We start from the raw sequence: 11,187 nt of genomic DNA on the forward strand, positions 1-11,187 counted from the left end.
AAATAAGCACGAAAAATCTAAATTTTCCTCCCTAGGATCATACTGTATCACTCTGTTGTAATGTTTGGGTGGTGGCATGTCAAAAAGGATGTTTTACAAAGAATCTTTTTAGACAGCCATGTAATGTCATTATGAAATACTTCTGTTGCTAAAACTCATGTTCTAAGACTTATTATTAAGAAAATGCACACAGAATTACAGAGGCGCCAAAAGTATTTGGAAACTTCATAATTTCACAAAAAAATCACCAGTTGGTTAAAAATGTAAGAGCCACCCCAGTGGGCCAAGGAAAGTATCCAGCAGAGCTGTGAAACATTCTGGGCATTTGTCTTTTCTGGCACATGTAGTTGCAGTGTCTTAAACTATTTGGTTTGTTTAGACTGAATCTGATTCCATCAATATTTAGTTTGACTCCAATTGTATAAGAACTCGAACTTTATTAAGATTCCATTTATTATTGATCAATACTTGAGATTTTAGCTTGATTTTATAATTGATTATTCTAAATTCTATACTTTAAATTGCACTTGTTCATTAATAATCTGTCACTTAGGGTCTCATGCTGGTCAATTAAACAGTTCCCACGTCACAATGTTTTTATTATGTTTTCTATTATTTAATAGGATATTTCATAATATAAGACTTCCATGCTATTTCAAGTATCAGTTTCATCACAATGTTTTGCCAGGAGACTATTCAATAACAAAACATTTTGACAGAATATGTAAGTATACTTTAATCACAAATTAATTCACGAAAATACTCTTAATATTTACCAAGCTGAGATGGAAAGACTCTTTTTAATTCAACAATTTAAAAACAAGACAAAATCAATATCAAATTCATAAAGAAAATTGGCATCACGCAGAAAGCACTTGCAGTAAATAGGCGCTGCCTACAACTGTGAAAAACACTTGAGTTACACAAAGCTTAATGGCTGAGATGCCCCTCCGGCCGTACCACTGGTCTTGGATGAGGGGAGGGACAGAGGAGAAAGGAAGAGAGTGGAAGAGCCTCAGAGAGTGAGAGAGGGGTGAGAGAGAAAAGAAAAGAAAAAAATAGAAGAGAGAAACAAAAACTCTGGTTCCTTACCACGCCGCCATTTCAGCTGACGCTCAGCTGACCTAGTGGACAACAGCAGGCTCCGCCGCCTCCTAGCAGATGGCAGCGGGCTCCTCCGCCTCCTGGCGAACTACTCCAGTACCACTGGATCGTGTATCCTTGGCATCGTGATCCTCCATCAGCGGCAAGGGCTCTCTGACTGCCTGTCTTCCACCAATCACAGGTTTCGGCACCAGCGTGGCAGACAAGCCTCTTGGAACCGGATTATCAACCAGCTCTGTGTGCATGAAATCAACAATCTCATGCTCTATCAAAGGCCTCTTGCAATACATTCTGGTGTTCTTGAACCCACTCACAGATAACCCCACCCTCCGGTTCACGAATGCGGCCCAGGAGAATGTCAACCAGCAACTACGGCACCTGCTCAAACATCAAAGAGTGAGGGGATAGCAGAATTATAATGAAACATCACTTGAGGAAGACACTGTGGCCAGTGTAGCTTATGTTCCACTGTAAGTGTCTGGGGAAGATTACCCCATCATGGAAAGTTTCTAAAACAGAAAAGTCAATGGCAACCACCTAGTTGGGTCTGGAAGCAAGCACATTGCCCATGGGGCATATATCTGTGGGAAGATCACCTTAGCAATAGTGCACATTTCGCACCACAAACACCAGTTCTTGATAGCTTTGGCCATCCCATGCCCTTAGTACCTTTGTCGCACCAATTCTGTTGTTCGCTCTGAACTTTGATGTCCATGATTAGCATGTAACTGCATAAACACCTCAGGCTGCAGACACTCAGGTAAGAGAATCTGAAAGACATCCTCTGTTTAATAAATCTTATGATGCAGCAGACCATTCACAAAAACAAGTAGATCCCATTAATGTAGGAATACTTGTGCTCTCACTGACAATGCTCTGTACAGCGGGAACCTCTTCTCTCTCCAAAAAGGTAAGTGAACCTGGATAGCTGGATCAGTTTCTTGGAGGCATTGCAGATCAATGTTCTTGTGAGTGGGTAAGGCTGCAGTGGCTGCCTGGACAGAGGTTAATGGCCGACATCTGGCAGCTTGATGTAGGCACAAAGGTAAGATGCTGAGGACTCAAGGCATTGTCTGGGAAGGGCATCTGCATTTGTGTTTGTACATTCTGGAAACAGTTGACCAACCCAGCATTGCTCTGTAGCAACTTTGCAGTACTCAGTTGACTCAGAGGGTTATTATCTGTTCATACTATCCACTGTTTACCCCACAGATGGTCATGAAACTAGTCTGTAATGGCCCATTTTAAACCCAAAAATGAATTTCAAACAGTTATACTGTTTCTCAGATGGATTCAGACTTCGGCTGGCATAGGCCACAGGACGCACCTTCCCATTCTGTACTTGGGAAAGCACCGCTCCCAGTCCCTGATGACAGGCATCCACTTCTAGGATGAATGGAAGAGAGAAGTCAGTGAACTTAACAGTAGGAGCACTTACAAACTTCAAATTCTGAAAACTGTGGTCACAGTGATCAGACCAATATTCATCAAATCTAACCCCTGTCCTTTTCGACTCTTTCCTTCACCTACTTCTGCAACTCGACAGTGAAGTGGAGCAGCCAGCTTGGAGAAGACTTCAACAAATCTCTGATAATAACGGGCAAACCCCAAGAATGATCTCAGCAAAGACAAAGTTGTTGGATGGGGCTAGTTGGCTTTTACCTTTTCGCAATCAGATGGAGGTATGTGCCTATACCTGTCTTAAGGGCTTGTCATCCAACAAAGGGCAATTATGAGACATAAGTTTAGTAAAACATAGTCAGAAAACACTACACATACCTTTGAAGCAAGGCACTCTCTTTATCCTGTTCCAGATCAGAAAGGGCAGACAGATCAACATCCTGAATCTGCAATGACAACAAATTTGTCAACACATTGATGGCAGTTACACCATCAAACACCTTCACACATAAGTAACACCTACTAGTAAACTCACCACCTGTGACTGTGTTAACAACCCCACTGGATTACCTAGATAAAAGGTCAACTGTGAACAACCCACATTTACCAGGGGACAAAATGCTGTACCTCTCACCACCAATACTGGTGGAGAAGAAACTAACAGCCCCTCTGGCAAATTATAGCCATTAATAAATGGCTCTAGCAACAGCACTGGAAGACTTGCTAAGTTGACTGGGACAAGTAGCTGCTACAATCTTCATTGTACACTGAGGTATACACGCAGGTTTCCTAACCCTTATGAATGTGTTGTCTTCGTTTATATCGCTGGTGCTTGAGGGAATGGACTATATAATAGGATGCAGATGGTGCAATTACCGTAGAAAAACCTCAGAATTTAATTGCACTTGACCTAGCTCATTTAGTCCTTTGCACGCATAATTTTGCCAACCCCACTTGCGCCTAGACTTTGAAAATGCTTGCACGAAAAAAACAAAACTATATAGGCAAAAACTGTTTGTTTTGCTTTACATCTCTACTAGAGGGCGTAAGGTACGCAAGGGAATTTATTTGCAACACAGAAGAGAGTTCACGTGTGTTACACAAGCTCACAGTCAACAGTCAATAAGCTCTAATTATCATTAAAAATTTAAATATTTTTTGTTTTAGTAGCCCTTTGGAAAGCGGAGCGAGGTATGTTATGTTTCGTGTTCATTTCATGATAATTTCATTGTGCCTTTTGATTTCTTATTTCGAGCATAATATTTGTAATTAAACTTTGGCTAATAATATATGTTTCTTATGCTGTGAACGCTTAATTTCATATTGTGAATATGTATTTACATTTGTTTATTCTTTATTTGTCTTTCTTTGTAGTTTTACGGTGCTTTACAGTGCTTTACGGTGTTTTGAAGTGCTTACGATGTATCATAAGGAGATTTGAAGTGATGTGATATACGACGAAATACAATGTTCAATACAGTGCTGCAGAAGAATGTGATGCATGAAGGTGGTTGAAATCAAACAACGGCATCGCTGAACATTAAAGTTTATTGCACCTGAAGCTAAATAAACAAAGGCACCCGTAGGAAACTCTCTGCCTCCTTCTTTCGATACCAAAGGGTCGCTACACAAGTTTTAACTTGGTTCAATAGGCCTGTATGGTCATGTTGGACATATAACAGGTTGATAAATACACATCCTCACACAATTAACACGCTTCTAAAGCCTGAGAAATGTTCCATATAAAAAAAAATGAGGACCAGGTCCTGTTTGATCTTACTTTGTGTCAGGATTGCAGACGAGGAGTGGAGATCTAAACGCAGCTCTTTATTGAGTAAACAAGTAAACACAGAATGAAACAAAACACTGGGAATAAATAAAACATCCACGATGGGATAACAAAGACGATAACATAAGAAGCAAACCATGGAGGAACACGGAACAAAGAGAACACGGCAGGACAGGTAACGACGCGAACAAGGAACCATAAACATACACATGAAGTGCAAACATCCAACGACCGACAAGGGAATGGAGGAACAAACAGGGTTTAAATACACAAGGACAAGGGTAACAAGGCCAATCAACAAACAGAACTCTGAAACAGGATAACGTATCGGTTACCTAACGTAACCTCGGTTCTCTCTAGATGAGGGAACGAGTATTGCGTAGCCGGCCGTGCTCGCGCCACGAGCGACTTTTCGCTTCAGTCAATGAAAACCAGGGTTCCAGCCTACGAACTACGCTTATATGCACTCAAGTCACGGCCATTTTGGCGGGCTTTGATGCAGTGAGCGCGCGGACGCCTCTCATTGGATGCGAGTTCGCCCAAGCTCGTCTATAGGCTGCAGCAGTTGCCGCAGAGCAACCTATGAGCTCGCTAGCTAGCCCGCTCAAGGTCTGCAGCTGCCGCACTGCGTTGACAATGGATACAAAAATTAAGGATAATTTTTTGGCTTCAATATCTCAGAAAAGATTAATCTTTCCCGTAGCGTAAGCTAGCTTACGCAATACTCGTTCCCTCATCTAGAGAGAACCGAGGTTACGTTAGGTAACCGATACGTTCTCTTACGAGAGGTTCTCTCGTATTGCGTAAGCTAGCTTACGCTATGGGAACCCATTGTCAACGCCGTGCGCGCCAAGCATCCACTGTATGAGCCCCAGGGAATTAAGGGGGGACCCGGGGGAGCCCTTATGAGTGGGGAAATAATATTTGGCCGGCAAGAATGCGGGTCATTGATTGTGTAATACATAAGCACATAGTGGGAAGGGAACAACAGAGCGGCGGTGCCGGTCTGTGTGGAATGTGTTCCATCAGTGCAGCTCACCAGGGGAGCTGTAGCGTATTAAACCGCTAGTAGTTTTGCCTGCACAGCGGGCACTTCCATATTGTAAAATCTGACAAAGGTGGAGGGGGAAGTCCATCCCGCTGCCACACATATGTCGTGAATGGAAATCCCGCTGGACCATGCCCACGAGGATGCCATGCCTCTAGTGGAGTGAGCCCTAATGCCCAACGGGCATGGCAGGTCTTTTGACGCGTATGCAGCAGCAATAGCGTCCACTATCCATCTAGATAGTGTCTGTTTCGAGGCGGCGAGACCTTTGGTGCGCCCTCGAACGAAACGAAAAGCTGCTCAGAGCGTCTGAAAGCGGCGGAGCGCGCAGTATACAATCTCAGTGCTCTGACCGGGCAAAGGAGATTGGCATCGCGTTCAGCTATCGGATGCTGGCAGCGCCGATAGGGAAATGACCTGTGCTCTGAAAGGAGTACCGATCACCTTGGGAACATAGCCGTGTCTAGGCTTTAAAATGACCTTGGAGTCACTTGGTCCAAACTCAAGACACGCAGCGCTGACAGACAGCGCGTGAAGGTCTCACACACGTTTGACTGATGACAGGGCAGTCAGAAAAACGGTTTTGAGTGAAAGGTATTTCAAATCCACGGATTGAAGTGGTTCGAAAGGGGGGGCTTTCATAGTTTCGAGAACTATAGAAAGATCCCAGATAGGAACCGATGAGGGGCGTGGGGGGTTCATCCTTCTAGCTCCCCTGAGGAAGCGGATGACCAGCTCGTTTTTACCCCATGACTGGCCGTGCAGGGGTTCAGCGAACGCCGCAATGGCCGCCACATACACTTTGAGCATGGATGGGGATCTGCCTTATCCAGCAGCTCTTGTAGAAATATGAGCAGCGACAACACCCCACATGTCCGCGGGTCCAGGTCTCTGTCGGTGCACCATTTTGAGAACACAGACCATTTTGACGCATAGAGTCTTCTCGTGGAAGGGGCTCTAGCGTGTATGATGGTGTTTATTACTCCTGGCAGAGCAACGGGTAGTCGTTGATCACCCACGCATGCAGCGCCCAGCGCTCTGGGTGGGGATGCCAGATTGTGCCGCGAGCTTGAGAGAGGAGATCTGCTCTCACTGGGATGGGCCACGGCGCTGTCAGTGACAGCTGCGTAAGCTCCGGGAACCATGTCTGATTCTCCCAACGTGGGGCTATGAGGAGCACCGAGTGACTCGTTTCCCTGATCCTCTGCATTACCTGTGGCAATAGCGAGACGGGAGGGAAGGCGTAAAGCGGGCGTCTGGGCCAGTCCTGGGCCAGCGGCGTCCTCGCTTTCGAGAAAAATATTGGGCAGTGAGAGTTCTCTTTGGACGCAAAGAGGTCTATCTCTGCTCTGCCGAATAGGTGCCATAACGTCTGGACTGTTTGAGCGTGCAGGGACCATTCCCTGGGGGAATATTGGCTCTGGACAGTCTGTCCGGGCCGTCGTTCAGGTGGCCTGGCACGTGCGTTGCCCTCAGCGGCGCAGGTGGCACTGGGACCAACTCAGTATGCGTTTCGATCAGATGGAATAGGTTCCTGGATCTGACACCGCCCTGACGGTTTAGGTAGGATACCACAGATCTGTTGTCCGAACGGACCAGGGCGTGGTGACCCTGAATGACTGGGAGAAAGCGCACATGCGCGTACTCGACCACTATAATTTCCAGACAATTTATGTGAAGGAGCTTTTCCTGAACTGACCATAGGCCGAAAACCGGAGAGCCCTCGCAGACCGCGCCCCAACCGTGTTGGACGCGTCTGTCGAGATGACTTTTCGGCGAGATACAGCTCCCATTGTCACTCCCTGCTGATACCATTCCGCCACTGTCCATGGCTGCAGAGCTGAAATACAGGTCTGAGTCACCTTGATGGGCTGGCGGCCTGTGGCCCAAGCCCGGCGAGACGCGCGGGTGTTTAGCCAATGCTGAAGCGGGCGCATGTGCAGTAAACCCAGCTGAAGTACTGCTGCGGCTGAGGCCATGTAACCTAGCACTCTCTGGAATTTCTTCAGAGGCGTGAGGCTGTTCATCTGAAAAGATGTGGCTAGTCGCTGAACACGGCGTGCGCGCTGTGTAGATAAGCGAGCCGTCATTGCCACGGAGTCTAGTTCTATTCCAAGGAAGGAAATTGTCTGACTGGGCTATAGTGAGCTCTTGGTCCAATTGACTGCAAGACCCAAACTGTTCAGATGGCTGAGGAGAACTGCTCTGTGAGACAGAAGCTCCATATGTGACTGTGCCATAATCAGCCAGTCGTCCAAATAGTTCAAAATTCGCAAACCCTGACTCCGCGGGGATGCGGCGCCGCATCCATGCACTTCGTGAAAGTACGGGGTGCTAAGGACAGGCCGAGCGGAAGGACGGTGTATTGATAAACCTGGCCGTTGAAGGCGAATCTCAAGAATGGCCTGTGACGGGGATTTATCTGAATCTGAAAGTATGCATCTTTCAGATCGAGAGAAATAAACCAGTCCCCTGGCGCACATGCGCGAGGAGTTTCCTGATTGTAAGCATTTTGAGCGGTCTTTTTGCAAGCACCTTGTTCAAAACCCTGAGATCTAATATGGGTCTGAGGCCGCCGTCTTTCTTGGGAACAAGAAAATAACGGCTGTAAAGCCCCGACTTCGCTCAGAGAGGGTGGCACTTTCTCTATGGCCCTTTTGCACAGAAGGCTTGCTATTTCTGAACGAAGCATGCATGCTGCTTCCGTGTTCACAGTGGTTTCGAGCCACGCTCTGAAGCGAGGAGGGCGGCGATCGAACTGTAGCAAATAGCCCTGTTGTATTGTGCTTAACACCCACTTGGATATCCCTGGAATAGCTTCCCACGCTTTGAAGCGTAGCGCTAGAGGGTGAATGGCCAATTCAGCTCTGATTGCCGCACACAGAGCTGAACAAAATGTGTGAGCGCGTTTAGTGTGTTTATGCATGATTGCTCGCAGACAGCATGAACAGGCTGTTTTGTGAGTGACTTCCGATTGGAATGAATGGGGAAAGAGTCACATCTGTTACGTGATGCGTAAGCATAGTCATGGGCACGGGACTTACACACAGACGAATGTTTGCTGGCCGTGTAACAGAGCGGGCAGAGAATGGGCAGCGCAGCGTATTCGTGGGCGCATTTATTGACTCTAGCGCTCGAGCGGTTCAGTAACCGCTTTATGTGAGTATGCTCTGGTGGGGACCACGAGACATGCAGTGCTTGTGTGTAGAGGTGAACACTGGATTGTGGGCACATTTTCTACACATAGGGCTGGTCGTGTGACAGAGCGGCCAGAGAATGGGCGCTCGCACGCATTTGTGAGCGCCTTCATTGACTCTGGCGCTTCGAGCGGTTCAGTAACCGCTTTATGAGAGCGTGCTCTGATAGGGGCACGGGATGTGTTATGCTTGTGTGTAGGGGTGAACACTGGGTTGTGGGCACATTTTCTACACATAAGACATGTTTGCTCTTTACAAGATTTATTTGGGTTGCCGTGGAAACGGCGTTTGAGTGCTGAGCAAGCGGGCAGTGTCACCGGCTTGTTGGCTGCTAAATTCACCACTGCAGTAGCCTGAGAGAAGGGGACTGACAGGGGCGAAGCTTTGGCGGTGGTCCGGCCGCGGCGGACTGAGCCGTCGTTTTGTTCAACACAGTTAGGAAGACTTCGGCTGCTCGGGTTTCAGCGTTACCTTAGATCGAGGCCCGCGGGGGGGCGGCGGTCTGCGGCGGCTGTCTGAGCGCGATCGAGGGCGGCCGCCCTGTCGATGCTGAGAAGTCTGAGTTTGTTGAACTGGGCGCTGTGAAGAGGCTCGTGCAGGAGGCTGATCACGTGAGCGGCCTGCAGAGGAGCTAGCATGACGCGGCAGGTAGAGGTTCATGGCTTGGGTGGCTTTCTGGACTTCTGAGAAGCGGTCAACAATGCCACTCACCGCGGAGCCGAAGAGACCGGTCGGAGAGAGCGGTGCATTGAGGAACGTGGAGCGCTCTGCTTCTCCCATGTCAGCTAGTATTAGCCACAAGTGTCTCTCGGTCACAGTCAGCGAGGCCATGCACTTCCCTACAGCTTGGGCTGCAGCTTTGGTAGCACGAAGGGCGAGGTCTGTCGCGCTTCGTAGATCAGTAACAGCCTCTGGGTGCCTGCCTTTCTCATCCCACTCCCGAAGATGGTCTGCTTGTAGGATCTGTAAAACGGCCATTTAGTGCAGAGCAGATGCGGCTTGGCCGGCGGCGGAATAGGCGCGGCCAACATAGGCGGAAGTCGCTCTGCAGGCCTTAGACGGGAGCACAGGCTTGGAACGCCATCTCGCGGAGGGCGGACAAAGGTGTGGTGCTACCGAGTCCTCGACCGGGGGGATGGAGGAGTAGCCTCTCTCAGTGGTGCCGTCCACCGACGCGAGAGAGGTGGAGACGTGGGAACGGGACCTGGCTGAAAAAGGAGCGTTCCACGACTTTGCAAGCTCCGTGTGTAATTCCGGTAGGAAGGGAGCGGCCCGGGCCGCGGGTGTAGAGCGGCGATGGCTTTGAAGAAAGCAGCCGTCGAGTCTGTTGGGTGCCTGCTCAGGGGGCGGTGACCACTCGAGCCCGAGGCGGTCAACGGCCTGTGTGAGGCGTGTTAACTCCCCTTCGACTCCGGCGCGGGTCCTGCTGGATTCCTGGGCCGAGGAGGAGGCTTGGGAGCCTGACCACTCCTCGCTGTCCGAAGCCATGATGGAACAGCGGCCCTTATCCTCCGCCTCATCATCCGAGATGGCAGCAGTGCGGCCGCTCGGCGGCAACTGCGCGGCGTCCGGGGCGGGGAGGGTGAAAGCGATGCTTCGAGGAGAGGCTCCGGCGAGGCAGTCGCTTCAACCACAGTTTCCGGCAGCCTTTGTGAGCGGCGCTTCTTCCTGCGCGGCTGAAGGTAAGGAGGCGCGGCGGTTTCTGCTTTGAGCGCTTCGGGTCGAGCCCGCAGGGTCGACATCGGTAGCTCCTCGCAGAAATCGCATTCGCCCTCAGTGAGGGCGAGCTCTGCGTGCCCCAGTCCCAGGCAGAGAGCGCAGATGATGTGGCGGTCTCCTGTGCTGAGAAGGGCGCGACATGAGGCGCAAGTGGAGCGAGGCATCTTGAAAAAGACGCTCGTACTCTTTTGTGAATAGTTCGTGAGAACTAGCTTGCTGAACAAAAGGATACGTCATCGGATGGCGTAGCTCGCAGGATGGCTGAAGGTGGCTGAGACGGCCGGCTTCTTCTAGCGCTGTCCACGCTTGCTTGATGCCCCTCGAACGGCGACGCGGCTTCCAGGTCAGCGATGCGAAGAGCTTCGCTGAAGAGATGCAAATCAGGGTTCCAGCCTACGAACTACGCTTATATGCACTCAAGTCACGCCCATTTTGGCGGGCTTTGATGCAGTGAGCGCGCGGACGCCTCTCATTGGATGCGAGTTCGCCCAAGCTCGTCTATAGGCTGCAGCAGTTGCCGCAGAGCATCCTATGAGCTCGCTAGCTAGCCCGCTCAAGGTCTGCAGCTGCCGCACTGCTTGACAATGGATACAAAAATTAAGGATAATTTTTTGGCTTCAATATCTCAGAAAAGATGAATCTTTCCCGTAGCGTAAGATAGCTTACGCAATACGAGAGAACCTCTCGTAAGAGAACAAGATAATTAACTAAAACCAATGACAAACAAGAACCGATTCAAAGTAATCAAACAATGAAACAATAAAAACCAGATACAAAACATGGAGGGAAAACAGGATGTGACAAGACTAGGAACTGAACAGGAATTTCAAAATAAAAGAACACAAAAGAACAAAGGACAACAATGAACATGACAGAATCCCCCCTCAAAGGATTGGATTCCAGACGATCCTAACACAAAAAACAAAAGA

Source organism: Xyrauchen texanus, chromosome 3, assembly GCF_025860055.1.
Source record: "Xyrauchen texanus isolate HMW12.3.18 chromosome 3, RBS_HiC_50CHRs, whole genome shotgun sequence".
Taxonomy (NCBI): Eukaryota; Metazoa; Chordata; class Actinopteri; order Cypriniformes; family Catostomidae; genus Xyrauchen; species Xyrauchen texanus.